The 5678-nt window shown below is 42.1% G+C and overlaps 1 pseudogene; it reads left to right on the top strand.

The window, feature by feature from the left end:
* The first annotated feature begins 246 nt into the window (after positions 1-246).
* LOC134947026 (5S ribosomal RNA) lies at positions 247-365 on the top strand (annotated as a pseudogene).
* The last annotated feature ends 5313 nt before the right edge of the window (positions 366-5678 follow it).

Genomic DNA, 5678 nt, shown 5'->3' with positions numbered 1-5678 from the left:
GCGAGCCTAACCTACCTCTCTCATTCACTGTCCGCTATAAATCTATAAGACAGTGGACAGCAGAAGGCGGGGTACCCTCCCTATTCTTTACTTATCTCACTCATATTTCAGTACACTCTCATCCAGATGCGAGACCACTCTCTGCAATGCCAATGGTAACAGAGAATCTGCACTAGATACTGGACAGCAGAAGTACCCTTGTTGCTCACTATTTGATACACTCTCTCATTTGTGTCCTAGTGTTCCTTTTACTGCCATATTTCAGCGGCAACGCCCAATCTCATCCGATCTTTGAAGCTAAGCGTTGATAATCCTGATTAGTACCCAGCGGGGTGACCTCTTGGGAATATCAGGTGCAGTAATGATGTGACCTTTGATCGCAAACAGCAGAAGTGTTAGGGCAACTTCTGAACCTCTCAACATTATATCCTGACTAATTCTTTGCAAAAAATAAATTGTTTTTGTATTAATGCCTATTGGCATTTAAATTTTCATAATACTCCTTTCTTATTAGGTTTCACTTTTTGTTAGCAAACAAAGACCCTACCAGGAGTTTACCATCAGTCATTGGACATTTTCAATTATGAATTACAATTTTTGTGCCTTTCATCTATATCTATGATACATTTTGATTATTATTTTCCTATCATTTATCATTATTGTGATCTTTTATCTGTATCTTTAAATTAAAAAAATTGTTTTTGATCACCGCAGGCACTAAATTGTTGTTTTTCCATATATTTTTCACCTTAGGTGCATCTAATTGTGTATAAGGCTTATCCTGATCTTTATTAGTTTGATTGTCATCGTTTGTCATGTATACTTTGTGCATTTGAACATTTTTCTGTATCAAATTTTTCATTTTTATGCTATTCAATTAAAAGTTAAGTTTTAATAAATCTATTATATTTTTCTAAGTGTGCCCCAACACAGAGTCTTTCTTTTCTCTTCCTCTTGCTTTACTGTTACTGACTCTGGGAGCACCACCAACCTAAAATAATTGTTAGATACCCTCTTTTCGAGGTATCTTTAAGCTCAGTATTGTTGGTAATTTCTGAACAGTTGTTTACAATTTTTATATAAACTCATGTTCTTCATTATATCTATTCTCCTGTGCGGAACCAAACCCACTTTCTCTGTTGATCCCACAAGTGAAGAAGAAGTATCAACACTCTTTTCACCCACCTACTCCACTACCTCTCCTCTTGATCCATTACCCTCACAGGTCAGTAAAACTTTGTCTCCTCTGCTTATCCCAACCTTAACTAAAATCTGTCTCTCTCTCTCTCTACTGGTATCTTTCCCTCTCTGTTTAAACATGCTGTGATTACTCCCATTCTTAAAAAACACAACTCTGACCCAAACACACTCTCTAACTACCGTCCGATTTCTCAGCTCCCATGCCCCTCCAAGTTACTTGAGAGACTTACCTACACTCGCCTTACACACTTTCTTAACTCCCACAACTTATTGGAGCCACTTCAGTCAGGCTATCATGCCCAACACTCCATAGAGACGGCACTGACCAAAGTAGTGAATGATCTAGTCACTGCTAGATCAAAAGGCTATTACACACTACTTATTCTTCTAGATCTCTCTGCTGCTTTTGACACTGTTGACCACTATATTCTCATACAAGCACTAAAAATCTTGGATGTCTTCTCGCCACCTCGAACTCAACATTTCCAAAACAGAATTAATTATTTAACCACCAGCCAAGAGTAGTTACCAACCTGATATCTCCATAACTGTTGACAATGCAAGTATTCACCCTACCCCACAAGCTCGCTGACTCTGAACTGTCCTTTGTTCCACACATTCAATCTGTCTCTAAATCATGTGACATGCACCTTAAAAACATATCCAAAATACGCCCTTATCTTACACCAGACGCTGCAAAAACTCTAATCCATACACTCATCATCTCCCGCATTGATTATTGCAATAGTCTTCTTACTGGTCTTCCCAAACATAGACTCTCACCACTACAATCCATTTTAAATGCAGCTGCGAGGATAATCTTCCTCGTCCGACGTTCTTCGTCTACTGATCCGCTCTGTCAGTCCCTCCATTGGTTACCGGTATTCTACCATGTTAAATATAAAATACTTTTACTTACATACTGTACAAGGCTATTAACCAAACTGCACCATCATGCATCTCCACACTTATCTCAAAATATCTCCCTACAAGACCTCTCCGCTCTGCACAAGATCTGCGTCTATTATCCACATGTATTACCTGTTCCCACTCAAAATTACAGTACTTTACCCTGGCTTCACCAACTCTGTGGAATGCCCTTCCATGCACAATAAGACTCTACTCTAGTCTACAAACCTTTAAACGTTCCCTGAAAACTCATCTCTTCAGACAAGCCTACTAAATTCCAGACCCACCCACATAACCTTCAATGCTTCCCTATCCAGTTACATCCTCTCTGTACAGTCCACATAACCTCACATTTTGTCTTCCAACATTGCTGGGTGATCATATCATACAACCCATTAAGAACCTAGCAATCCGATGGACCGTTATGTAACAGGTATCATCTATCCTTGTGTATCAATGCCTATTTCCCTATAGATTGTAAGCTTGCGAGCAGGGCCTTCCTACCTCTATGTCTGTCTGTCTTTGCCCAGTTTTGTTCTATAACTGTTGTTATAATTGTAAAGCACAACGGAATATGCTGCGTTATATAAAAAGCTGCTAATAAATAAATAATAAATAAATGGCCCTCTCCCTATGTTTTTTTCCTTCACTTACATAGACTAACTTCTAATCCATACTCCTTATGACCTAGCCCTTGGCTTCTGCTGCCCTTATGCTTATTTCAGTGTCATGCCTGCGAATGCAGAAATGTTTATATACTGTAACACTGTACTTGTCCTACAGTGTCTTAGACTGTCAGTTGCTGTTTTCTTGTTTTGCTAATTTTTTGATCTACTTTATAAGGCACTGTGGACAGGGCCAGTGCAAGCTTTATTGGTATCCTAGGCCAAACTTCAGCTTACTGCCCCCAACCACCACCAATACCCACTTCCCAGCCCTTCAGATGATAGTGTGACTTATAAGTGGAGCTGTGCGGTGGGCACTTTGCATGTTTTGTGTTTTGGTTTTGGATCTGGATCCCGGCTCATGTTTTGGATCTGCAAAAACCACCCTCTCAGGTTTTGGATTTGGATTTGTATGATTTTTTTTAAAAACCATAAAAGCAGCTAAAATCAAAGATTTTGGGAGTAATTTTGATCGTATGGTATTATTAACCTCAATAACATTAATTTCCAATCATTTCCAATCTATTCTGAACACCTCACACCTCACAATATTGATTTTAGGCCAGAAGATTGCACCAAGGTCACTGGATGACTAGGCTAAGTGACACAAGTGGGCGGCACAAATACCTGGTCCATCTAGGAGTGGCACTGCAGTGGCAGACATGATGGCAGTTTTAAAAATTAGAACCCAAAGAGCACATAATGCAAAGAAAAAAAAGAGGTGTACTGAGGTCGCTGGGTGACAAAGCTAAGAGACATAACTATGCCGTACAAACACCTGGCCCATCTAGGAGTGGCACTGCAGTGGCAGACAGGATAGCAGATTGAAAAAATAGGCCCAAAACAGCACATTATGCAAAGAAGAAAAAGAGGTGCAATGAGGTAGCTGTATAACTAAGCTAAGCGACACAAGTGTGCAGCACAAACACCTGGCCCATCTAGCAGTGGCAGAAAGGATGGCAGATTAAAAAAATAGGCCCAAACAGCACATGATGCAAAGAAGAAAAAGAGGTGCAATGAGGTAGCTGGATGGCCAAGCTAAGTGACACAAGTGTGCGGCACAAACACCTGGCCCATCTAGAAGTGGCACTGCAGTTACAGACAGGATGGCACTTAAAAAAACTAGTCCCCAAACAGCACATGATGCAAAGAAGAAAAAGAGGTGCAAGATGGAATTGTCCTTGGACCCTCCCACCCTCCCTTATGTTTTATAAGCAGGAAATGCACACTTAAACCAATAATTTCAGCGACAGTCTGCCACACGACTGTGGCTGAAATGACTGGTTGGTTTGGGCCCCCACCAAAAAGAAGCAATCAATCTCTCCTTGCACAAACTGGCTCTACAGAGGCAAGATGTCCACCTCATCATCATCCTATGATTCCTCACCCCTTTCACTGTGTACATCCTCCTCACTGAGTATTAATTCGTCCCCACTGGAATCCAACATCACAGGTTCCTGTGTACTTTCTGGAGGCAATTGCTGGTAAAGGTCTTCCCGGAAGACTTTATAATTCATTTTGATGAACATCATCTTCTCCACATTTTGTGGAAGTAGCCTCCTACACCAATCGCTGACAAGGTTACCGACTGCACTAAACACTCTTTCGGAGTACACACTGGAGGGGGTGCAATATAGATAAAATAAAGCCAATTTGTGCAAGGGCATCCAAATTGCTTCTTTTTCCTGCCAGTATACATACGGACTGACATGCCTACTTGGATGCTGTCACTCAAATAATCCTCCACCATTCTTTCAATGGTGACAGAATCATATCCAGTGACAGTAGATGTGTCAGTAATCGTTGGCAGGACCTTCAGTCTGGACCAGATGTCAGCTTTTGCTCCTGACTGCCTTGCATCACCGCCAGCGGGTGGGCTAGGAAATGTTATCCTTTTCCTTGCAGCCCCAGTGGCGGGAGATATTAAAGGAGGAGCTGTAGATGGGTCACGTTCCACTTGACTTGACAATTTACTAACCAGCAGGTCTTTGCACCTTTGCACACTTGTGTCTGCTGGAAATAGAGATACAATGTAGGCTTTAAACCTGTGATCGAGCACAGTGGCCAAAATGTAGTGCTCTGATTTCAACAGATTGAACACCCTTGAATCCTGGCAAAGCGAATGAAGGGAATCCATCCACAAGTCCCACATACTTTGCAGAATCGCTCTGTCTTAGCCCCTCCTCCAATTTATCCAGCTGCTTTTGCAAAAGCCTGATGAGGGGAATGACCTGACTTAAGCTGGCAGTTGCTGAACTGACTTCACGTGTGGCAAGTTCAAAGGGTTGGAGAACCTTGCACAAGACGGAAATCATCCTCCACTGTGCTTGAGTCAGGTGCATTACCCCTCCTTTGCCTATATCGTAGGTGGATGTATAGGCTTGAATGGCCTTTTGCTGCTCCTCCATCCTCTGAAGCATATAGAGTGTTGAATTCCACCTCATTACATCCTCTTGCTTCAGCTGATGGCGGGTCAGGTTTAGGAGTGTTTGCTGGCGCTCCAGTCTTCGGCACGCAGTGGCAGAATGCCGAAAGTGTGGCAAAAATTTTCGTCCCACCGACAGCATCTCCTGCACACCCCTCTCATTTTTAAAAAATTCTGCACCAACAAATTAATTGTATGTGCAAAACATGGGACATGCTGGAGTTTTCCCAGATGTAATGCACGCAAAATATTGATGGCGTTGTCCGATCTAACAAATCCCCAGAAGAGTCCAGTTGGGGTAAACCATTCTGCGATGATGTTCCTCAGTTTCCGTCAGAGGTTGTCAGCTGTGTGCCTCTTATGGAAAGCGGTGATACATAGCGTAGTCTGCCTAGGAATGAGTTGGCGTTTGCAAGATGCTGCTACTGGTACCACTGCGGGAGGCCATACATCTACCCAGTGGGCTGTTACAGTCATAT

The sequence above is a fragment of the Pseudophryne corroboree genome, chromosome 7 (assembly GCF_028390025.1).
Source record: "Pseudophryne corroboree isolate aPseCor3 chromosome 7, aPseCor3.hap2, whole genome shotgun sequence".
Classification (NCBI taxonomy): domain Eukaryota; kingdom Metazoa; phylum Chordata; class Amphibia; order Anura; family Myobatrachidae; genus Pseudophryne; species Pseudophryne corroboree.
This window is presented reverse-complemented; position numbering and strand designations above follow the sequence as displayed.